General features: G+C 54.7%; 1 protein-coding gene across 2 annotated transcripts in view; it reads right to left on the bottom strand.

Moving 5' to 3' along the window:
* JAKMIP1 (janus kinase and microtubule interacting protein 1) overlaps positions 1-6,861 on the bottom strand; it is a 58,372-nt gene extending 51,511 nt beyond the window's left edge. For both annotated transcript variants that reach the window (XM_056132774.1, XM_056132775.1), the window contains exon 1: positions 6,575-6,861. The gene's annotated coding sequence lies outside the window, so the exon portion shown is untranslated. The remainder of the gene's footprint in view (positions 1-6,574) is intronic.
* Between the last annotated feature and the right edge of the window lie 18,657 nt (positions 6,862-25,518).

The following is a 25,518-nucleotide window of genomic DNA, read 5'->3' as shown; positions in this document are numbered from 1 at the left end:
AGCGCCCCCGGACAGCCCGCCGTGAGCCCACGCAACCTGGGGCTCCTCGTTACCCTGTTAAAGAAAATGAAAATAAAGCAGGCCACAGGTCTGGTTTCCTCTGGGGGCGGGGGGCTCTAAACCCAGAGCTTACTTCTGGCTCTGTCCTCAGGGATCACCCTGGGGGGTTCCGGAGACCGTATGGACTGCCAGGGCCAGCTGCACACAGGACAAACATCCTCCCAATGGCACTACCGCTCCGGCCCATCTGTTGCAATATTACTATTATTTATATTATTATAATATATAATAATAATTATTATATTATAATATTCGGAGAGCCCGGCAAGCTACCGAGAGTATTCGATATGCCAGACACAGTAACAACAAAGTCTCCAATGGAGACGTTACTGGGCCCGCTCGAGCAAATCGACGATCAACGGGAGGGCCTTTACCTTTACCTTATATTATAATATATTGGTGGCCCGAGTATCATTTCAATGTGGAATCACTGTTAAAATTATCACCAACATCTTCTGCCCTCTTCCTCACTGGACACCTCTGAGATTCAGCATACAGATTTCCCTCCTGGCCCCTGTCCACTCAGAGGGGCCTCATCTTCATGTTAGTGGGCCCATGTGGTGACCTTATAGGTCCTCTGGAGGCCTCAGGCACAACTCCTCCTGCGGCAACATCCACCCTGGATGACCATCGTTTGCACCCCCTCGGCCCCTCCCTGCAGGCTATCCTGATGATCACCGTAACCCCCAAAGGGACACGGTGGTCCTCTGCCCTGAGGCGGACATGGAAGTGACTCTCGGGAAGGGTGGTGACAGGTGGCAAAGCCGTGTGTGGGGCCAGCTCACGAGCACTCAGGCCAGGGAAGAGCGGGAGATCTCAGGGGAACCAGCCTCTCCAGGGAAGGGGCACTCCGGGAGAGCCTGGGAGGGCGAGGGCAGCAGAGGGCATGTGGGCTGCAGCCAACACAGACTCGGGAGACGGACCAGCGTGTTCCAGGAACCAAGCGGAAGCGCCCGGCTCCAAGCTCCAAGCACGGTGCCAGCGGCCTCTCCAGGACACTCACCCCACACTGTCCTCCTCCTGGCTGTTCCCACGCTCAGGCTCAGGACACCAGGAGATTGCAAAGCTCCCAGCAGAGGCCCACAGCATGTCAAACTCCAGACGTGGGGCCCTGGCGGAATGGCCTGGAACGTGTCGCCCCCATGCACCCCACACAGGGGCACAGCAGGCAGGGGAGGGAGCCAAGCCCCGGAGCACAGAATCAGACTGGGGGAGGCCCGGGAAGGAAATCTGCGCGGTGCACCCTCGCCCAAACGGGGGAAACAGTGGAGCGTCCCCGGATGTCTGGGTGTGGTCCACGTAGACATGGAATACTGACTGTGCATCCGTGAGGGGCAGAGGCAGGCCACAGCCAGCCCTCTGCTGGGCTCAGATCCCACAAGGAGGCGCAAGTCCATGGATATGGGAACTCCTCGGGGGTGAGGAAAATGTTTCTGACAAGACAGAAATGGCCCCCAGCCCTTGTGGAACGCACTAAATGCCACTGGAGAGTCCACAACTTCAAAGTGGCTCATGTTTCATTGTATCAATTCTGCCCAATAAAAAGTGAGCAGGGAGGCCCCAACAAGACCCCGAGCCTCTCTGGCTTCTGATCGAGCTGCTTAAAGGCCATGATTCCAGAGACTCAGACACAAACCTTGGAACCCAACAGCTTTTGGCAGAAATGCATCCGGTCTCTGCAGTAGGTTACCAGTGCCAGGCCACCGTAGGAGGGAATAGGTTTCGTGCCTTGGCCTGTTCCGCCTGGCAGCTCGGTGGCCGCAATCCTCCAGAGGCCACTGGACAGTCAGGTTTGGGCCTGCAGTGACAAGACACGCGGGGCCATATGGAATAGGGGTGGAGCCAGTCCTTTCCTCCCTGCCCCAAAGAGACCCCTAGTCACCACCCACAAATGGCCTCTCTGGCTCCTGGTCAAACTGCCTAAAGGCCATGATCCCAGAGACTCAGGAACAAATCTCAAAACCCAGCGGCTTCTGTCAGAAATCCCTCCAGAGTTAATTGTTAAAATTTCGGGATTCCAAAATCACGCAGCCACTACTAAGGCTGAGCATCATCATATGTTCTTCATAATCAGCAACAGAAAACAAATTGTCTACGGTTGCTTTTTCGGCAGATCTGAGTGTTGGGGTAAAATCCCAAATAATAATGGTGTCGAAATATTGAATGTAATCAAAGTAGAGAGAGAGAATAATATGGAAATCATCTGCCCTACAGATAGGGGAGGGTGGGGGATGGGGAGTATACTGAAGTTTTTGGTGGTGGAAAATGGGCACTGGTGAAGGGATGGGTGTTTCATCATTGTATGACGGAGACTTAATCCCAAAAGCTTTGTAACTGCTCTCATGGTGATTTAATAAACAAATTTATAAAAAAGAAAAAAGGGAGCGGGGAGGAGTGAGACCCTGATCAGGGAAATGAAACCCCAATGGAACTCCAGCCTCTGCAGCAGCAAGACAATGCCAGTGCACCAAGAAGTGGCCAGCGGGCAGTCCCCACCGTGCCTCACCTCCGGCAAGACGCCCTCCTCTCCAAGGAAGAGGCCAGCAGTCAGCCCAGGCACCCCGGGAACAGGTATGGGGCGTGCAGGTGAGCGGGCATCCTCCCTGCCTCCCCCGCCCCTGCACACACAGGCACCACTGGACACCTTGCACTGGCCCTCCCTTCATACCCGCAGCAGCCTTTGGCCAGGGCTGTGTCACAGTGAGGGAACAGCAGCAGGGCACCGGGGCCCTCCGAGGTCTGGTGGAGGACTTCGGGGCACACCCTGCTGCTGGGGTGGGATTTGGGGAGGTCCATACCTGGTGGGGTGTGCCTAGTCTCCCAGGAGGCGGCACCATTCCCCCCGTCTTACTGAAGGGTCTGGGATGTTCCCACTTGACACACAGGACCATGAGTGGCAGAGGGTTCGAGCGCTGCAGGCCCTTGTCTGCAGTGTTGGCACTGGAGTCCAGGCTACCCTATCCGCTAAATGAGGGGCCAGGGTAGCTTCTCTCCTGGACCCTCTAACCCCCATGGCATGTGGTGGGGCGAAGAGAGCTGGGGTACGGCTCAACAGACCGAGCACGCTCTGCATGGCGAGCCCTGGCCTCAGCACCCTGCACCGAGGGCGACCCCTGAACACTGAGAAGAGAGGACCCCCGGCTCCACCAAGGGTGGCCCACAGGCAAGGGCTCTGAGAGGCGGGAGCTCTGGGGCAGACAGTGTGGGGGCCGCACCACAGCAAACACATGCATGCACAATTCGGCAGGGACAGGAAACTGTCACGTGTGTGTGTGCGTGTATGTATGATATAGACATTACATATATCAGGATGCGATTCAATGAGAGGAAAACAAAAAAATCCTTAAGTCTGTCCCCCAGAGAGTGGGGTACAGAACATAGGCTTCCTGCATCCCAGTGCCTGCTCCCCACTTTTGTGCCCGTCGGGGAGGGGGCACAGCCACGCTTGGGCAGTGTGTCCAGGATCCGATGGATTCAATCAGGGAAGCACAGACGGAGAGCAGCCAACCCCTGGGACGGGCCCTACGGGGAAGGTGCTGGGGTTCGCAGGAGGTGGCAGCAACAGCCCACCCCTGCCAACCGGCACAGAAGCAGCCCCGGGGAGGATGCAGGTGAGTGGGCGGGGCAGTGTGCCAATAAAACTTTATTGACCAAAAAAAAACCCAGGCGGTGGCAGACAGGCTGCAGCTTCCCTGGCACGTGGTCAGAGCTTAACAAATGGTGACTGGTTTGCTTCCAGGAGTCCGCATTCATCTCCATTCACTGCCGAGGAGTCCGACTCCGCTCGAGGTTTGAAAGTAAGCACACAAAGGCAGAAGCAGGCCTGTGCACAGGACAGCGCCTCCCACCTCCGGGCTGCTGGCTGGCTGGTTCTGAACCCCCCGTTACTTTCCCTCAGAGCTCCCCCTGCAAACACCCTGGCTTGTCCCCACCCAGGAGGGGCCCTTCACAGTGCATCCCCAGTACCTAACCCCTTCCTGGGCCTGGCCCTGCCCTTCCCCTGACCCTAGGCTCTTGGCTGGCTTCGGAAAAGGTGAGCGGACGAAGCATCTCCTGCAGCACGCGGGTGTGGAGACACACAGACCAGCCGAGCCTGGATCCTCACGGCCACGCCCAGGGCAGTCACGTACCTGTCAGGGTCCCCCAGACATCGCAAAACAGCCCAGAAGGCCTGCAAAGGCCGGGAACCCAGAGCCCCCACGGGCGAGCTCATGGCCGCCTCTGCCTCTCACAGCCTCACATCACCCCCGGGAACACTGGCATGAGAGGAACCCGACTCACGGGGTTCCGTGACCTGCGCAGGGCCATCTGCCCAGCCCGCGACTCACCTCCAGGCACGCTGAGATGCTTCCACGAAGGGCTTCCCAAGAATGGGGTGGATATCGCTACAGCCCTTGGAGCAGGCCCGGAAGCAAGAGGCCCCAGAGGACTGCTCAGGAGGGTGTGGGTCACCCACTGCCCACCCACTATGCGTCAGCCCCATGGTCACTCTCCCCACCTCACAAGGCCCCTCAGTGACGACTCAGCTCGACGACCAACAGAACTCTTGCCTCAGGCCTCTGTTCTGCCACATCGCAAAGGGGCCTGCTTTGACATCGCTGGTCACACATCCCTTCACCATCCTGACCAGGAATCAAGTGCGTCCTGGGCCCGGGGACCACATCACTGACCCCACCCAGCCTAGACAGACATGAGGGCAGGACCTGCAGATCATCAACAGCCCAGAGAACAGGACACAGCCAGCTGAGAGGCCCACAGGCGCTGGTGCCCCAAGGCGTCAGTCAGCACACCCGGCATGATGGCACCTGCCCAGCCGCAGCCGGGTGAGGCTGGGGCCTCTGACCGTCTGGCTGAAGGGCCAGCCTGGAGGAAGCTGCTGTCCTCTGGAGGGAGACAGGCGTCGCTGACCCCGTACAGCCACACATCCGCCGCAGGACGCCTGATGCCCAAGACCCGGTCTCACCCTCCCCGCCCTGTGCCAGCGCCACCACCTGCCCCCGGCACCCCGACCCCCCAGAGCCTGGGCCCCAGACCTCACTCCGTCCCTAGCTGCCACAGGGCAAAGTCTGTCTGCTTAAGAATAAGACCCATACCCACAGCCCTCATAGGCTGGAGCCCTGCGTCATCCCGCGCACAAAAGGCGCCACCAGGGCCTCACAGGGATAGGAGGGAGGAGGCAGTTCAGACACCCACGGCTCGCGGGGGCGGCAGGAAGGAGAGGCTGGTGGTTCAGGGGGCTGATGGCTGATGCGTGGCTGGTGGGGAGGGGACACTTAGGAGAAGCTGGTGTGGCCAGGGCAGGGAGCTCCAGTGGCTGGTGAGGGCAGGGAGCTCATCCGTACTTGGGGTGCGGTGGGGGGAGGCCCCCGCTGCGCACTGTGGAGAGACGCCAGGGCGGGGGTCATTTAGAAGGGATATTAGGCACCTCGCGTCCTGAGGGCGTCTAACACCAAACGCCGCCGTGCCGGGATCCCGAAGCCTACAGAGGCGACACAGAAGGAAGCCGGTTCCCGCGCTCCGAGGGAGAGCGCCCGCATGCTGGCGCCCTCGCCACTCCCCAGTCCTGGCCCTCTATCCCACCGGGCTCCGTGGACACACGGGCCGCGGGTCCCTGCCACTCCAGTCCTGAAGGCCAAGGCGCGGCCGCCCCTCGCCGTCCCCTCCGCGCGGGTGCGGGCCCGCTCCGGCGGCCTTGGGAGGCGCTGGCCAGGTGCTGAAAGCGCTGGCCAGGGGCCGGCTGGGGCAAGGAGAAAGGCCAAGGACAGGCCAGGGCGCCGCGCCCGTGCCGGAGGCAGGCGTGGGGGTGGCCCGGCCGACAGCGCCAGACCGGCTGCGTGCGGGGCGCGAGGCGCTTCGAAGGCCACCGCGAGCCCGGCGCTGCCCACGCGGCGGCCAGCGGGCGCGAGCGGGCATGGCGCCGACGCGGCCCCCCAGCCCTGCTCCCCACGTCTCCCTCCCCGGCGGCGCCCACCTGGGCGGAGCAGCGCGGGGCTGTGCGTGGCCGAGGCCGCCGCAGCGTGTGCCGTGCGCGGGGCGGGGGTGCGGGCCCGGCGGCCTCGCCCAGCCGCCACCCCCCGGCCGCCGCGCGCGGGTGCCCATCCTCGGTGCCACCGCGGCCGGCCGCGAGCCGGGCTCCCTGGACGAGACGGCGGCCACGCCCCCCGCGCCACTCCCGGACAGCGCCCGGCGCGCCCACTCCCCCTCTGGACGTGGGGGCCGAATGGGGAGGATGGGGCGCGGGTGGCACCGCCGAGGGCGTGCGGGGGGGGGGGGGCGCCGCAGAGGCAGGGGCTGCGGGGCGCGGCAGGGGACACGGGGCGGGAAGGGGGCCCCGGAGGTGAGTGCGAGGGTGGGCGGGGGTCCGCCGAGGGTGCGGCGCCTGGAGGAGGGGGAAGGCGGGGCGGGGCGGCACCGGTCACCGCGTCCCCCGGAGCCGGTCGGCCCACCGATTACTGGTCCCTACGCACCTCCCGCCCCGCACCCACCCCGAGCCCGCCGGCGCACCTGGACCCACCTGCTCCGCGCGCAGGCCCGAGCCGGGCTGCAGCCCCGCGCCGCATCCTCCGGCCGCCCCCTCCCCGCCCCGAGCTCGCGCAGCCGCCGCCCCCGCCGGGAAAAGGACGAAACGGAACAGAAAACGTAAGCGTGCCAAAAGAAAAATAATAATGATGATGAAATCCTTAAGAAGCCAGTGGGGGCGGCGACGGGCGGGCGCGCGAGGCTCCCAGGGGCGGCGGTCGGGGCGGCCGGTCCGCGCGTGCCGCACGCTCCCCGCTGCAGCTCCCTCGGCCGCCCCGCGCCCGGCCCAGCCCGGCCCCGCCCCGCGCCCGGCCCGGGCCGCCAATTGGCCTGGCCTCCTGCCAGTCATGGGAGGCGGTGCTCTCCCGCCGCGCCTCAGCCCGCCCGCGCTCCCGCCCCGCTCCCGTCCCGGGCCTCCGATTGGTCCGCTCCCTGCCAGTCAGGGGCCCCCGCCCCGCCCCCTCCCACGGCCCCGCCCGGAGCGGTTCTGCTTACGCCCGCCGGGGCTCCGCGGGGCCGGAGCGTGCGCACTGGGACCCCTGCCCGCGCCGCGGGTATGTGGAGGCGGGGGAGGGGTCTCCCCGCGAGCGACCCCCGCCTTTCGTTAGGGCCGAGGTGCTCCCGGCGCGTCCCCAGAGCCGAGGGTCCTGGGAAACGAGTCCGTCCCTGCCCCAGGGGGGCCGCTCGCGCGGTTTGGGGGCGCCCGCGTTTATGTAACCTGGAGCTGGGGCCCTCCTAGGTCTTCGGTGGAGGCGGTGGCGGGCAGGGGGCGGCGCAGCCACCGCGCTTGCTATATATATATATATATATAAGATGCCATATGAGGGTCTCAGGGGAAAGGGAGGCGAACGCGGGAGAGCCGGGGCTGAGCATCACAGCAGAGCGGGAATGCATGATGCCTGCACAACTGGTGCGTGCGCGAGCGGGCTGCGGGAGCATTTCTCTCGCTCGGTCGCCAACGAGGCCTTCCTGGGGACCAGAGAGCTGACATTCCGACCACTGATCGCTCAGTGAGGAGAGAGAGGAAGGGGGTGGGGGAGGGGCGGGAAGCAGCCGCAGCTGCCAGAACCTGTTGGCTCTGCGGGGGAATTTGGAGCAAGTCCTGAGTGCGTCTCGCTCGGGTAGTGGACTTTAGAGCCACTGTCGGGTGTGCGTCCTTCAATTCTGCCTGCGAGGTTAGAATAGGGCCCTGCGTGGACAACCCCTGGAATAACCCCTCCACCCCCTTTGGTCCTTTAGCTCCAGCTCAAGGGACACATCACACCTGAACAGCAGGGGACTTCGCTTACTGTAGGGACTCAAGACTCTTGAGTTCCATTGACTGGAGAGAGTTAGGTGCTGACGATGCGAGGGATGTAAGGGAGACCCAGTTTCCACTTGAAAGTGATGTAGCACATCCCTTCCCGCCTCAGTGTCCTACACCAGCTGCATGGCCGAGCCTGGCTTGGAACGGGAGGCGAGCCCAGACCTCCCGTCCCACGCAGAGGGCAGACCTGGTACATGCAGACACGCCTGGAGGCATCTTGCAGCTGTGGGAGTGCAGATATGGCTGCTCTGGGACCAGGGATGGAGCATCAGCGAACGCAGGGCTCTAGAAACGGCAAGACTTGCCCAAGGCTTGGATGCAGGTTGGAGAGAAGAAGAGTCATGCTGAATCCAATTCCCACAACCCTAAAACGTGCCCTAACTTGGAAATAGGGTTGCTGCAGCTGCAGTGCACGCTGGCCATGGGCAGGCCCTTGGTCCAGTAAGATTGGCATCCTGGTAAAGGGGCGATGAGGACAGGCAGTTCGCCAGGGTAGTAACACTGGTTTTTTTTTTTTTTTTGCTTTTTGGATCACATCCGGCGATGCTCAGGGGTTACTCCTGGCTCTGCACTCAGGAATTACTCTTGGCGGTGCTCGGGGGACCATATGGGATGCTGGGAATCGAACCTGGGTCCGCCGCGTACAAGGCAAACGCCCTACCCACTGAACTATCGCTCCAGCCCCATAACACCTTTTTTTACAGACTCTGGAGTGTTGCTGTGAAGATGCAGTTACTTACCTAACTTGTGATCATTCCTAATCATGCATGGGGAGCTGGGTCTGAGGGGGGAAGGAGCCTTCCCTAATGATGCTAGCTCTGAGTTCCTGCTGGCTAGAGGAGGAGGAGAAAGAAGATCAAAGGGAGAAAAAATAAAGAAAAACACAGAAGGGAAAAAATAGGCCAGTGTAACGATGCACATTGATGCAAAACACCCAACAAAATACTAGGAAACTGAATTTAGCATGTGTTAATAGAATCGTATGCTGTGATCAAGTGGGATTTATTCCATGGGGCAGGTACAGTTGAATGTCCACGGATCAATTGGTATGATAGAACACATTATCAGGATGCAGGGTCATCACTCAGGGGCTGAGGACACATCCCTTACAAGCACATGGACAAACCCTGGAGTAGCCACAGGTGCTCACCGTGACCCTGGTAACTCTGCTGTTTGACCCTGGCTGCTCAGCACCACAGTTACTCCTGGACATCCTGCAGACAGGAGTGTGGATGAATACCACGAAATGGTGTAACCCCGGCAAATGTCACAACGAAGGATGCTCACACACCATGGCCATACAGTGTGGTCTCTGACGAGCTTGTGGGAGTCTGCAGTCCAGGCAGCATTGCCACCAAGATGTTCATGCCTAGAGAGCCTGGGAGACACTACAGATTTGCACAGTCGACCCAGGTTCAATCCTCGGAACCCTGTAGAGTTCCCCAAGCCCTTCCACAAGAAGCCCCGAGTACTGCTGGGTGTGACCCCCCAAAACCCAAAAGATAAAACAAAATGTTTGTGCCTCAACTACAAGTATAATTCCAGAAAGAGAAAACCAGGAACAAAATAAAATCATACAATCATCTCAATAGATGCCTAAAACAGGACTTGACAAAATTCAATATCTAGACAAAATTCAATGTGATTTTTAAAAAAAACTCAGCAAAATGGGTAAATAATGTAGGAGGGGTTGATATGACAAAACTATGGCTGATTCTGTACTGTATAGTGAATGTCAAGAGCAAACAAGTAGTTTACAGTCAAGAGCAAAATAAAAACGTCCACTCTTAGCACTTTTATTTAATGTAATCTTGGAAGTCCTGGCCAGAAAATTAAGCAATTAAAAGAAAAAGTATTTGAACTGGAAAGGAAGAAGTAAAACTGTTCGTATTGCAGACAACATGATATATATAAAATCCTGGAAATTCTACCAAAAATGTTAAAACTAATCAATAAATTCAGCGAAGTCAGGATCAAAAATCAAAACATGAAATTCTGGGGCTGGAGCGACAGCACAGCAGGTAGAGCATTTGCCTTGCACGAGGCCGACCCAGGTTCCATTCCCAGCCTCCCATATGGTCCCCCGAGCACCGCCAGGAGTCATTCCTGAGTGCAGAGCCAGGAGTAACCCCTGGGCATCGGCTGGGTGTGACACAAAAAGGAAAAAATTTTAAAAAACAAAAAAATTCTGTTGTATTTCTACATCCTAATAAGTAAATTATTAAAAAAATTAAGAAAACTAACACACTCAGAACTGTATTACAAAGGAATAAAATACTTGTAAACAAATCAGCCAAGGAGTTGAAAGCCCTATACGCTGAAAATTATAAGGAAGAAACTGAGGAAGTCACCATTAGTGTTGGGTAACATTGCTTTGTCCTTCAAGAAGCTTAGGTTTTATCTGGTTACACCCATTAATCTGGTTACACCACCACAGTGCTCCAGAGGCACTTCCACTTCCATTGTGTTTCATGTAAACATGTAAACACTCTTCCCTATGCTCTCCTTCCCACCCAGTTAATCAGCTTTCCTCTTAATCAGACTTTGTTAATTTGTAAGATCAGTTTCCCAGAAATCTATGATTTTATATGTATGAGTGAAATATTGCCTTTCTCCTCTCCATATGCCTTATGAACAGTTTACCTTAAAGTAATATCCTTTTTGTATAGATACAGGAAGACCATTAACATTATGCTTTGTAACTTAGGATTTGATTGGCCTTGAATATTATTCACTCCTGGGCATCTGCTTTCTCGACTTAAGCCTCAGTTGCCCTTAGTTCCTAACACCCCAAAAGCAGAGTCCCGACGAGGGACTGAATGGACCCAGGGCAAGCGGTGAGCTACCCTGGCAACGAAATGGGCCAGGCCAAAGTGCCACGATTCTTAACTATAAGTTAAGAGTTTGATCATAGACAAATGCTGTCATGATCCAAAGGTAACGACAAGACTAGGATCCTGCTAGGGGTGGGAAAGACTATCTGGCCTGAGCACCGTAGTCTGAGATCGAGATGGCCCTAGGAGAGCAATTCTATAAGTTTAAGATACTTCTTACTGTATCCATACAAAATGATTTATATTATATTCTTATATGCTTTTCGGACAAGGAGAGGAGAGGCACGCCCATGGGATTATGCTCTAGGGTGGGTCCTCCTGCTGAGGAAGGATCTGTCCTAGGAGTGGTCTTCCCTGAGGCTAAGATTTCTACCCCTGTTGATCTCCACCCCTATTGATTGTGACCACACCTATATGTAATTGTTTCCCCCATTCTCTTGGAGAGAGATATAAGGAGACTGTAGATTGGGCAGGGGGGCAGAGACAGAAGGAGAGACGAGGAGAGACAGAGAGAGACAGGAGCAGAGACAGATGAGGAGAGAATCAGAATAAACTACGACTAATACCTACCAGCCTGGCCCTCGTTCCTTCCTCCGCCTGACCATCGCCATCGACCTCTCCGGGGTGGGAGAAGGGTGAGACTACCGAACGCGGGTGGCGGGAGAGATAGAGCCACCACTGCTGTGGGTGCCGTGCCCCCTATTTTGTGTGAGTTTACACAATTAGTATATTTTGTGATAAATATATAATAAATAAATATAAACAAATAAGAAAAATTGTCATGCTAATGGATTTAAAGATTTAATCTTGCTTAAATGTCCATTCTACCTACAGTAATTTATAAATTCTATATCGATTTGCTCGAGCAGGCCCAGTAACATCTCCATTGGAGATTTTTTTGTTACTGTGTTTGGCATATCGAATACATCACGGGTGGCTAAATTCTATATCATCCTTAACAAAATTTCAACTGCAAATTTTACAGAAATCAAGCAAGCATTCTTAATTTTTTTGTATAGCCAAAGACAATTCCCCAAAACCAAGGCAATCTTGAGAAAGAAGAACAAAGCTAGAAGTATCACACTCCCTGATTTCAAACAATAATACAAACAACAATAATTAAGAGAAAGGCACTGGGCGAGCAAATGGACACAGATAAATAAAACAGAATAGTGAGTCCAAAACTCAATCTGCACACATATAGTCCATTAATTTACAAGAATATATAATGTGGAAAGAATATACAATGTGCAAAGGACAATCTCTTCAACAAATGGTTCCGGGAAAACAAGCAACCACATGCAAAAGAATGACCTGCATCATTGTCTTCATGTACAAAACATTGGCCCAAATGAACAGGAGACCAGAATGTGAGACTTGTAGCACTGTAGCACTGTCCTCCCGTTGTTCGTCGATTTGCTCAAGCGGGCCCAGTAACAACTCCATTGTGAGACTTTGTTGTTTCTGTGTTTGGCATATTGAATATGTCACGGGTAGTTGCCAGGCTTTACCGGGCGGGTGAGATACTCTCAGTAGCTTTCCGGGCTCTCCGAGAGGGGTGGAGGAATCGAACTCGGGTCAGCCAGGTCAGCCGCATGCAAGGCAAACGCCCTACCCGCTGTGCTGGGAGGAAAAACACAGGCAATAATCTCTTTGACTTGATTAGAAATTATTGGTGGGGGGAGGGGACGCGGAGAGATAGTACAGTGCACTTGTCTTGCACAGCAGCCCACCTGAGTTTGACTGCTGACATCCCATATGATCCCCCAAGGAGAACCAGGACTAGTTTCTAAGCACAGAGCTAACCCTGAGCATCACTGGGTGTGGCCCCCAAGACAAAAGAAAATTATTGGTGATTGTTTGAATTTTTATCTATATTTAGCACCAAAAGTCAAAGCAACAAGAGCAAAAATAAACAAGTATGATCCATCAAACTAAAAGCCTCCTTCACAGCCCAGGAAACAATCAGCAAAATGAAAAGGCAACCAGTAAATGAGTGGAAATATTTGCAAATCACAGAACTGATACAAGATGAGTATGAAAATTATATAAGTAACTTATATATCTCAAAAAAATAAACCAGTCTGATTTTTTCTTTAAATCAGGGGCCAATGTTTATTTTTTGTTTGGTTGGTTGGTTGTTGTTATTTTGCTTTTTGGGTTACACCCAGGGGTTACTCTTGGCTCTGCATTCAGGAATTACTCCTGGCGGTGCTGGGGACCATATAGGATGCCAGGAATCCAACCAGGTTGGCCGTATGCAAGGCAAACACCCTACCCGCTGTACTACTGCACCACCCCAGCAGTCTGATTTTAAAGTGCGCCTACAGAAACAGTTTCCCAGAGAAGATACTCGGATGCCCAACAGGTGGGTAAAAAGGTATTCAGTGCCATTAATCATCCAAAAGTGCCCATCCAAACATAGCTGCCTCACCTCAGCCCCGTGAGAGAGGCTGTTGTTAGCAAGACAGGGAAGTTTGAGTGTGGCTAGGATGTGGAGAGAGGCGTTCGGTGTCATTGGTGGGAACACCATGGAAACAGCCCGAACCCCATTGTCTATTAAAAGAGAGGTAAGAAAATGTAGTAGTACCCATGTGTGTAAAGATATGTACATGTACATGACTCAGCTAAAGGGGAAATCTTGTCATCTATGACAACTCCGTAGCCTTCAAGGGCATGATGCTAAGTTAACAGTCACAGTAACGCCTTCATTGTGACACTTGTTACTGTGTTTGGCATATCGAATACGTCAAGGGGAGCTTGCCATTGCCAGGCTTTGCCATGCGGGCGAGATACTCTCGGAAGCTTGCCGGGCTCTCCGAGAGGGGCGGAGGAATCGAACTCGGGTCGGCCATGTTGGCTGCGTGCAAGGCAAACGCCCTATCGCTGTGTTATCGCTCCAGCCCGCTAAGTTAACAAGCCAGAGAAAGATGAAATCCCGTATGATCTCATTGGCATGCAGGCTCCAAACATAAAGAAAACAAGTTAGTACAGATTATGTTGGTGGTTATCAGAAGCAGGGAAATAGGAGCTGAGCAGAATGGGTAAAAAGAGGATGAAAAGGATCAAATTCCCAGTTAAATAAACCAGCCCAGGGGGATATTGTGAAGTGGTAACAGTACTATAGGAAAACTATTACAAATGTTATTTAAAAGTTGCCAGCAAGGTATCTCTTAAAAATTGTCAAAGCAGGCCATTTTTACAACATAAAGCCTAAGAGAAGGACCACATGGAGGGCGGGAACCACAGATCCCGGAGGGGGAAAAAAAAAAAAAACAGGCTCCAAAAAGAGCCGAGATCACCTGCAAGTCCCAAATGGGGTAGGTACCACATCTCGCCTCCCCCAGATGGAACCCCGGTGACCAGAAGCCTCTACAAGCACAGCTCAAGTATGCGGGAACTAGGACTTTTTTTCAAAACCGAGGGGCCGCTTACGTGGATGCGCGACCTCTCTCTATATACAAAGTGATCATTGGGAAGTAAACACCCAACCTTTCTCCCTGAAAATCAGAGTTAAGTTTGCAGCACGGCCACAGCCCCTGAAACACAAGGACTTAATGCAGAACCCAGCAGCTTGGAGCAGAAAAGTGAACAGACTATGCGTTAATCCAGGCCATCGTGTCTGCCCGGAGGGGAAAGGGTGTTGCCCCATTCGCCCTCTCTTCTCTGGAAAGAAGGATGGCGGCCACATGGAAGCCTTGTGGACAGCAGGTATGAGCCGGGGGTGTGGGGGCGACTAAAACCTCATGAGAAGGGGGGCATTCCGGTCCATCCTTCATGCCCTACCGAGGTCACCAGTTGCCCCCCGCGAGCGGCTCTCCAGCACAGCCACAGCCCCAGAAGCACACGGACTTAATGCAGAACCTGGCAGCTTGGAGCAGAAAAGTGAACGGACTATGCGTTAATCCAGGCCATCATGTCTGTCCGGAGGGGAAAGGGTGTTGTCCCATTCGTCCTCTCCTCTCTGGAAAGAAAGATGGCGGCCGCATGGAGCCTTGTGGACAGCAGGTATGAGCTGGTGGTGTGGGGGCGATTAAAACCTCATGGGAAGGGGGGCGTTCCGGTCCGTCCTTCACGCCCTACCGAGGCCACCAGTTGCCCCCCACGAGCGGCTCTCCAGCACGGCCACGGCCCCAGAAGCACAAGGACTTAATGCAGAACCCAGCAGCTTGGAGCAGAAAAGTGAACGGACTATGCATTGATCCAGGCTATCAAGTCTGCCGGAGGGGAAAGGGTGTTGCTCCCTTCCGCCCTCCTCCCTCTGGAAAGAAAGATGGCAGCCACATGGGAGCCTTGTGGACAGCAGGTAAGAGCCGGGGGTGTGGGGGCGACTAAAACCTCATGGGAAGGGGGGCGTTCCGGTCCATCCTTCACGCCCTACCGAGGTCACCAGTTGCCCCCACGAGCGGCTCCCCAGCACGGCCACAGCCCCAGAAGCACAAGGACTTAATGCAGAACCCAGCAGCTTGGAGCAGAAAAGTGAATGGACTATGCGTTAATCCAGGCCATCATGTCTGCCCAGAGGGGAAAGGGTGTTGCCCCATTCGCCCTCTCTTCTCTGGAAAGAAAGATGGCGGCTACATGGGAGCCTTGTGGACAGCAGGTATGAGCCGGGGGTGTGGGGGCGACTAAAACCTCATGGGAAGGGGGGCATTCTGGTTCGTCCTTCACGCCTTACCGAGGTCACCAGTTGCCCCCCGCGAGCGGCTCTCCAGCACAGCCACGGCCCCAGAAGCACACGGACTTAATGCAGAACCTGGCAGCTTGGAGCAGAAAAGTGAACGGACTATGCGTTAATCCAGGCCATCATGTCTGTCCGGAGGGGAAAGGGTGTTGTCCCATTCGCCCTCTCCTCTCTGGAGAAAGATGGCGGCCGCATGGGAGCCTTGTGGACAGCAGGTATGAGCTGGTGGTGTGGGGGCGACTAAAACCTCATGGGAAGGGGGGCGTTCCGGTCCGTCCTTCACGCCCTACCGAGGCCAACAGTTGCCCCCACAAGCGGCTCTCCAGCACGGCCACGACTCCAGAACACAGAAACCAATTTCTTAACTATCTGACTTTCAGTAGAAATACTTCCAGGGTCAATGGGTAAAATAGCAGAAATCCAAAACCAACATTTAATTCTTGAACCTAGCTGTAGAAAGCAGGTCACTTCACAATGCTTTTTCAGCATGTCTGATTTGGGGGGGGGGGGGGGTAAACTCTAAATAATACTGGTGAATCTTTTATTGAAACAATGAATCTAATCAAAGCACATAGAGTGTTAACTAGAATTCATCTGCCTCACAGGGACTGGGAGGGGTGGGGGGCTGGGGTTTTATTGGGGTTCTTCATGGTAAAAAAATAAGTATTGGTAAAGGGAAATGTGTTTGATATTTGCATGACTTAGACCTAAACCTGAAAGCTTTGTAACCTTTCCCACAGTGATTCAATAAATAAATAAATAAATTTAAAAAAAATTGTCAAAGCAAAAAAATTGTATAAGATGACAAGTTAAACTATGGTGATCCTTTAATAGTGTATGTACAAATGATCGATATACAGATGTACTAGCCTTAGGTTGTATTCCTGAAATTAACAAAATGTCACACTTCAGGTTGTTGTTGTTGTTGCTGTTGTTTTGCTTTTTTGATCACACCCAGCAATGCCCAGGGGTTACTGCTGGCTTTACACTCAGGAATTACTCCTGGCAGTGTTTGGGGGACCATATGGGATGCTGGGAATCAAACCCCGGTTGACAGCATGACCCTACCCGCTGTACTATAACTCCAGCCCCTACACTTTAGTTTTTAAAAGAAAAATATTCCATTCTGCTGTCATTGGATAAAGGACTATGTCAATTACATCAAATTGATTAGCAGAGCTGTTTGTATAATCCTACTGATTTATGTTTATTTCTATCACTTGCTGAGAGAATTAGGTGAAAAATCAGTAACTATAGTAACTTTGTACATCTATAACTTTGCATAACTGTAACTTTGTATAGTTATAGTAACTTTTAACAGCCGGGATGCCAACAACACTGTAAACATATTGTTTCAAGTATAATAATCTAAAAATCAGCAACCATAATTGTGAATATGCCTGTTTCTCCATTTAATTCTGTAATATTGTTTTAGTTTTTTGTCTGGAGGTCACACCAGGATTTGCACAGGCTTTACTCCTGGCTCTGTGCTCAGGCAGGGCTCACTCCTGGCAGTGCTCTGGGGACCATTTTCAGTGCTGAAAGTCAAACTGGGTGGGCAGCATGCAGTGCAAGCGCCTTACCACTGGACTATCTCTCCAACCTCTGATTCTGCTATTTTTTGATGAATGCAATTTTTAATTGAATCACATGAGATACACAGTTACAAAGTTGCTCATGATTGGGTTTTAGACATACAGTGTTCCAACACCTATCCATTCTCCAGTGTACTTTTCCCACCACCAATGTCCCCAGTTTCCCTCTAGCCAAACCTCTGCCCTGCCCCCAACCAGCCTCTGTGGTAGGCACTTCCCCACTCCCTCTCTTTCTCTCTCTCTCTTTTCCCTTCTGGGCATTATGGTTTGCAATACAGGTACTGCATTTTGAATTAGAGTACTACTTTAGTATTAGAGAGATACTTGATTTCAATCGCCCCTGTTTTCTGGATCATTTAGCCCGTTTATCATGCTATAATGTCTCTGGCATTGTTTCTTGTTGTAAAGTCTGTTGCATCTGCTACTTCTACAATCTTATGAAAATTCCTTACTTGGGGCTGGAGTGATAGCACAGCAGGTATAACGCTTGCCTTGCACGTAGCCGACTCGGGTTTGATTCCCAGAATCGCATATGGTCCCCTGAGCACCGCCAGGAGTAATTCCTGATGCAGAGCCAGGAGTAACCCCTGTACATTGCCGGGTGTGTCAAAAAAAATTCCTTACTCTTAGTTTGTATGTTTCCCTCCCCCAGAGCATCCTCTCCTCGTTTGGAGTCTTATTTTCGGGGGGTTATTTTGAGATCCCCGGCTTGCTGCCCATTAGCAGTGAGCTCTCTTTTAGCTGCAGGGAATGAGCGCTTTGCATGGACACACCCCACTTGCTTCTCCGTGCACATGTTAATGGCCATCTGGATTGTGTCCAGCTCTCAGCTCTTAGAGTCCGGTTTTCTGGACATCTTTGTGGTGGCAAATGCCCTCGCTGCTGTGGGCTCTGTAACTGACAGTGCAGTGCTTAAGCCGTGCACCAAATGGGCCTTTAACATTTTAAGGACTGGCAGAGGCACCATTTTCCACCCCCACCAGCCTGTTGTCCTCCCCTCTCCTTAGCCAACCCCTATAGAGTTGGAGGGGTCATTCTGAGGGTCTCATAAACATGTGCTAGATGGGTGTTGCCTTTTAATCTTATATGATTAATCTTGTCATGCTTTTTGATACTATACTATATAAAAGGTAAAGGTAAAGGCCCTCCCGTTGATCGTCGATTTGCTCGAGCGGGCCCAGTAACGTCTCCATTGGAGACTTTGTTGTTACTGTGTCTGGCATATCAAATACTCTCCGTAGCTTGCCGGGCTCTCCGAGAGGGGCGGAGGAATCGAACTCGGGTCGGCCATGTTGGCCGCGTGTAAGGCGAACGCCCTACCCGCTGTGCTATCGCTCCAGCTATACTATATATTTTTTATTTTTTTACAGGGGCGCCCTCTGACCGTGCTGGTGGCTTACCCCTGCCTCTGTGCTCAGGGATCACTCCTGGTATACTCAGGGAACCGTGTGGAGTGGCGGGGATCAAAACAGGGGCCAGTCACGTGCATGGTGGGGGCTGGGTGGGCCATCTGTGTTGAGTTAACTGCAGGCAAGGCAAGCATCTAGACCCCTGTGCCATCTCTCCCACCCACGGAGTCCACCCATGTGTCTGTCTTTCATGCCAACACCACACTGACTTGTAAGACCTTTTGAAAATCTGTGCTGTGGGACTGTGCTGGTCTCACGTCTTTTCCTTTGGTGTGATATAGTTTTAGCTTGCTTTTAAGATCATTTTAAGCTTATTGATGTCCAGCAACATTTGGTAAGATCTGCATTGGGGCGTGTGTGTGCGTGTGGTATGTGTCGGAGGTGGGGAGGGAAAGGTCTACTTTGGGACTGCAGATTTGAACCTCAGACACATACACAAGTGCTGCTGGTGGAGAAACGGCCCCTGCCCCAGAAGGTTCGGGTCCCAGCTGGCTTATGTGAAGTGGGCAGGAGGGAGGCGGCAGCCTGGAGAAACAAGTCTATGGCTTCCCTCTCTTCCAACCTCCATCATCCGGGAAAATGCTTGGGGGAATCTAGGACTGATGTAAGTTGGCCCTGAGCCCCTGCCTACCTGCAACCTCGCCTCTCACCAGCTCCTTGAGGCAGTTCCCAGTTCTGCCTAGTATGGGAAATGACCCCTGCCACCTGCTTGCTCCGGGAGCCTTGGAACCCTGGAGGGATGAGTGAGGGAGAAAAAGAGGACAGAGATAGAGACAGAGAGACAGAGACAGACAGAGAGACTTTGGATGTTGGGCGTCCCCCCAACATGGCCTAGATGCATTGCTGCATTGACTCTGCTTGCTTCTGGGATTCCAGATTCTTCTTTGTAAGATTTTTGCTGCTTATTAAATTAGGCGGGCTGGAGCGATAGCACAGCGGGTAGGGCGTTCGCCTTACAAGCAGCCAACATGGCCAACCCGAGTTCAATTCCTCCGCCCCTCTCGGAGAGCCCGGCAAGCTACCAAGAGTATTCAATATGCCAAACACAGTAACAACAAAGTCTCCAATGGAGACGTTACTGGGCCCACTCGAGCAAATCAACGATCAACGGGAGGGCCTTTACCTTTATTAAATTAGGCACTAATGTAGGTCTTTAAATCATCTAAAATCTTATACTGAGAATAAGATTGGAGACTATCTTTTCCCCTTTTTGGATGGTCAGCTCATTTTCAGCAGTATTGATTAATAATTCATTCTTTTCCCCTGAATGGAGCTATCCTGTTCGTCCTAAAATAATCAAGCTCAGATTAGAACTTCATTTCAGTTCTGACTTCCGTTGTCTCAAGCATTTGTTCGTTTCTGTCAGCGCCATACTGATTAGATGCCAGCGGTGTGATATATGGTCTGGCCCTTAAAAATGCAAGTCACTAGAATATTTTTCCATTTCATAAGTTTCTTAGCTCTTCTGAAGGATTTCTTTTCAGGGAATGGTTTTCGCTCCTTTTACAAAGAGGAAATCACATCGTGTATTTGCTGCATTTAATTGTGCTAAGGAGCTACTTATATGGGAGGTGGAAGGAGTGTCACTGGGGCACATTGCTTATTTCCTGTGGGACTCAGTTTCCCCACTGGCAAAGCAGTGAAGGGCACTCTAGACATTGGCCTCCTTTGCTGCTCTGAAATCACAACTGTGATCCAGCCCTGAGACTTTCCTCCCAACCCTGGGCAAGCCAGTCAGAAGAGAAGATACACTCCTGCAGTGAAATGCCCATCAGCGAGACTCTCGCATGCCTCTGATGCGACCCTCCCAGTCGCCCTCGGAAACATCCCTGGGAGTCCACGAATACGATTTTCCAGAGAGGAAGAAACAGCTCGGGGGATTTGTTTGCTGAGTCTATTTATTTTTTAAAAATCAAATAAATTTGAAATATTAGACAGGGAATGAAGTGGGGATTTCTGGGGCATACGAAAGACCAATTTATGTTGTTACACCATCATTGAGCACTCCCCTTGTTACACACAGAAGACCTCATGAAGCAGAGCTAACATTCGGGGTTGGAGCGACAGCACAGTGGGGAGGGCATTTGCCTTGCAAGTGGCCAACCCAGTTTCAATCCCTGGTACCCCCTATGGTACCCCAAGCGCTGCCAGGAGTGCTCCCTGAGTTCAGAGCTGGGAGTAAACCCTGAGCACAGCCAAGTGTGACCCCAAAACAAACAACAAACCACTAACAACAAAAAGAGATCTAACATTTGCTGCGCGCACCAGTTGTATTAACCAATCGATTCATGGCTGCCCTAGCCTGTGGGCATGGTGGTGACCCCACAGAGGAGGACACTGAGGCCCGGAGCGGGGAAAGCAGAGACCCTAGCAAGGGTAGATGATGAGGCCAGTGCCGGCTGTGGAGTGGTGCCGTCCTGGTGGAAAGCTCACCCGAGAGGGTCGTGAAATCCACACACGGGAGCATGGAATCGTCCTGGTTAGAAGTGGGGAAGGAAGCTTGTGACTATTTCCCTTTTTAAAAAAAAGTCTTCACAGCATAAAAAAAATCTTCACAGTATTCCAACACCAATCCCATCACCATCATGAGAACCTTCCCACCTCCATTATTTTGGATTACCCTGCCACCACCCAAGTCTGTCACAAAAGCAAGTCCTAAATAATTTGCTTTGTATGGTTTGTTATGAATAATACGTTAAAATGATCCCCAACAGTTTCCTTAAAGGAAAATTTGAAAAATGTGTGAAAATTGTGGTATTGTCCCCCACTCACACACACAAAGCCGATAAGCCCTTGTATAAGAGATTACTACCATGTTCTTGCATGTTGAGCCTGTGTGCTAATATTCATTTGTTTTTAGAGCGAGATCAGTTGCCTTCTACCTTAAAGCCGTCAAATCTGTCTTTCTAACCGTTAAAAAAAAAGATCTTTGAAATGAAAATGTGAATTCCCCAATCCCCTTCGCATAGAAGGATTGAGGGAGGGCTTAGCAGGTGGCTGGCTCTCAGGTCCAAGAGTCTCTGAATTCTGCGACCTCCCAGCAAAAGACCCTTGGAGTATTTAAAGATCAACCAAGGGTCCTTCTCTGGAGGCGCAGGAGCCCGCAAGTAAGGGCCGCGGCCCGGGAGCGGGGCGGGGCTCCTGGACACGCCCCTCCTGGACACGCCCCTGGGCACGCCCCCAGGGTTGCTCGCGGAGCCCGGAGCGCGGAGTCCGGAGCCCCGGACGGGACTCGCGCCCCGGCCCGAGAGCAGGCGGAGCGGGGCGGTGCGGGGAGCCGGTGGTCATCAGTCCGTCACCGACTTCCGGGCGTGACCCCACGGCGCGCGGGGCGGAGCCAGCGCGGAGCGGCGGCGGCGGCGGGCGGGCGACATGCAACGGGACAGCGGCCAGGCTGCGGGTCAGTGCTGCACGTGCGGCGCCCACTCCCCCTGTCGCGCGCGCCCGCCCCCCGGGAGCTTGGGGGTCGTCCCGGGACGGGGTCCGAGCTCCCCAGGACACCGGCGGCGAGTCCAGGGTGGTGCCCCCCTGGCACGTGACCAGGGCCTCTGCTGGCCGGTCCAGCCCCTGCGTCCTTGGCTCCGGTCTCTCGGCGGCCCGGGCATCCCTGCACGGCGGCGCCTCCTGGCACTGTCCAGGCCACGGTGCTGAAGTGGGAGCTCCGCGCTTGGAGCAGGCTGCTGGCCCGGACTGGGCATGGAGCGGGGCGTGGTCACCTGGCTGTCCTGATCAAGGCCCACCGCAGCGGGAGGCTGGGAGCACCTCGCTGACGTATGAAAAACCCAAAGTCGGTGCTTTCTGAGCTAATGAGGTCCGAACCCACATGGATGGGGAGTAAGGAGGCCGGCACCAAGCCACAAACGTCAGGATTGCTGCAGGGAAGTCTCGGGTCTTTCTTTGGGCCTTTCCTTATGAAAACCTGACCTATTCCTTTCCCCGAGGCCGAGGAATAATAATTGAGTGACAGGGGTGCCCTTCGCCCCTGATGTGAATCTGCCACCAGTGGGGCCTCTGGTGGAGGCAGCCGACAGGATTCTCTCGTTCCAAGGCAGCCTGCCTTGTCTGAGGCCAAACGAGCTTCATCCCAGGCCTGTGCACGTGTCAGCCTCCAGCCTTGGGCAGTAAACAGGCCTGGAGAGACGACAGGGGGCAGCAGTCTCAGGAGCCCGGTAATCCAGCTGAGTCACAGGAACTGCAGCCATGCCCAGCCAGAATCTGGGGGGAGGAGGCACAGCCCACAGGGCAGTGACTGTCCTGGAGGCTTTGATATGAGCCAGAACCTCGTAATTTGAAGGGAATCATCCGTAGAGCCATCGCCCTCCCGGAACTCAGACTCCTGGGACTGTTTCTGCATCTGTTGCTGGCTTCCGGCCTGGTCTAGCTCTGCCCTTTGAGCTGTCCTCTGGTGGACCGGACTGACAGAGGGCTGCCTCCCAAATGGACTCCCCGGCCCCCCCATCTCCCCACAGCACCCGGGAAAGGGGGCCGAGAGCGAGGAGAGAGCCCAGCGAGGAGCGAGGCTGTGCGGGACAGGGAGGGGTCCAGCTTGGTGGCAACAGCTGGAGACGGAAGGAGGCCGCCCCGGATGCAGGGGCCCTTTTGCCCCCATCCTCTGGGGAAGCATGTCCAGGCCGCAGCTCTGAGGTTTCACGAGGGAAGCATCAGCCCTGTTGAGGTTCAAGCAGAGTCAGGTGTAAAGGATCCAAATCTGCCCGTTTGGGTCCTTCCCTGAGCCAGTTTCAGTTGGGTGGGAGTGACACTGGCTCAGGTGCCTGGAGCCTCTCGGGCAGGTCAGGGACCTGCAGAGGAGAAGCAGGAGCTAGGGAGGAAGGGGTGCAGAGGGGGAGAGGGAGTAGGGAGGAAGGTGGATTTGAGTTGCTGAGCGTGTGACGAGTGTCCAGCCCCCAAGAGGTCCAGCCCCTAGCCAAGTAACCTGATTGCCTGGGGGGGGAGGGGAGGGTCCCCAGCGGGTGCAGGCAGAGACCAGGAACAAGCTATTCCGATTTCCAGCCGCTGCTTGGCGCATTCTGGCCCAACGATGATTTGTGACCACGTCTTGCCCAAAAATCACAGCAGCTCTAGCCAGGCCAGGGCAGGAAGAGCCGGGAGACATAAAGGAAACGAGCAAACCAGCACAGCGCAGCCTGTTTGCCACCTCGTGGGGGCAGGGCCCCTGCCTGCATGCCCCAGCTCCGACGGGGCCTGGACGGTGCCTCCTGCCAAGGTCGCCTTGGCGCTGCAGGGGCGGGGAGGGCTGGGCTCCGTGTGGTCTTCACCCGCAGACCCCTCTTGAGTTCTGAGCTGGTCTCCCAAACTATCCTGCAAAGATCGCATGCACCATTCACAAGAGTAAAGGCAGCTAATGAGATTAGGCCTGGCCAAACTTGGCCATGGTGGTGCAGAAAAGGACACGGAGGGTTCTGGAATCCTGTGTTTGTGCATTTCCTCTTCCGTGGAGGCTGGCTGGGAAGTCTGTGGGTTCCCTTCACCTCTGCGCGCTCGGCGGAGCTGAATGGAGGCGGCCTGGCAGAGGCCTCTGCAGCCTGGCGCAGCACACGGCCCGCCGGAGTTGGCTCACCTGGGGGGGGGGGCGCCCCCAGAGCAGTTTCCGTCCCTTCCAGCCAGGACAGGTGACTGGGGGGTAGGTTTCGGGCTGGCAGCTGGGAGACTTGGGTTCCAGACCCGGTAGCATCTTCTGGCTCTGTGACTTGGTTTCCCCATCTACACTGAACAGTGTGTGTGTGTGTGTGTGCGTGTGTGCACGTGTGTGCACACGAGCACATGCATGTATGTGTGTATGTATAACATTGTGCAGGCACTGATGGGCCTTTGTCTAACGGCCCCTTCATTCATAAGAGGGTCCTAGCCACCACCCTGCGTCCTTCTGGGGGCAGCCCTGCACTCTGTGACCCCATGCTCTCATGAGGAAGGTTTCTGCAAATGCTACGACTCAAATCACCCACAGGCACAACAGTGGCACTTACTGAGAGCCACGGCTCTTCCTGAACTTCACAAGCTTTTGTTTTTCTAAATCTTCCTTCCACCCACCCTATTCCTAAGAAGGTACAACCCCGGAGGGCTGGTGGGCGCCTGTTCCCTGCCTACGCACGAGGCTCCCTGTTCAGTGAGCAGCCTCTGTGCGACCTGTGGGTACGTGGGACGTGCCACGGGCGGGACCAAGATGTGGGGGAGCCGATGCCTGGGAGCGGGGGCTAAGCCCTAATTCCTGAGTCCAGAGCCCGCACCTTTGAGAGTCGCTATGTTTGGTGGCACTGGGGTCACTGAGCCACACCCCGCAGTCTCAGGCCTCCGCATCCTGGGCCTATCGCCCCAGTGCCTCACGCCCACCTGTAACCCCGCCTTCTATCTGCTGAGCACTGTGAACAGAGCTGCAGGCGCCAGCTGCCCGTCCCTGGGGAGTCCACACCTCCAGTCGCTTCTTTTTGTCCCCTGGCTCAGGCTCCAGGCACGTGCTGTCACTCGTCAGCATCTGAAACGCGACTGCCCCACCACGAAGTGTCCTCATGGGGGCAGGCAGGGCGTGGGGGCCACGGGGCCTGGCCTCAGGCATGTCTTGCTGTTTCAGCGTCCACAGAAGTCTTGCAGCCCAGGACGTCCGTGATCCAGTCCCACTGCCAGGACTCGGCGGCAGTGCCCAGGCAGCGGGTCCCGGCACTCAGCCCAGGGGACGGGCAGGAACAGGAGGAGAATCAGCGCAAGGCACGTGAGGCGCCGCCGGTGGGGGTGGGCAGCAGGGCGTCCCGGGCACAGGGTCTCTCCCGAAAGCCCCCCTCGAGGCTGAGATCTCTCGTCCTGCTGCCCAGTGGGCCACAGCTGAGGCAGAGAGAGGCCACATGACTGGCCCAGGTGGGCTTTCAGCTCAGGTTCTGCCGGAGAAGACCCTGGGCGACAAGCAGGTCTCGGGTCACGGCCCCAGCTACTGTCATGGGGGAATCTGGCAGTGTGGGTGGAGCCGATGGGGAGAGGTGAGACGGGGCAAGAGACGGGACTGGGGACACATGACTGTGCAGGTCCTGCTTGTAGTACCCCCAGGTCCTTCCTGGTACAGTGGGGCTGGTACTTCCCACTGTGACGCTGTGTCTGGGGACTG

The sequence above is a fragment of the Sorex fumeus genome, unplaced genomic scaffold (genome assembly GCF_029834395.1).
Source record: "Sorex fumeus unplaced genomic scaffold, SorFum_2.1 ptg000095l, whole genome shotgun sequence".
NCBI lineage: Eukaryota > Metazoa > Chordata > Mammalia > Eulipotyphla > Soricidae > Sorex > Sorex fumeus.
Note: the sequence above shows the minus strand (reverse complement) of the source record. Positions and strands in the feature narration are given on the sequence as shown.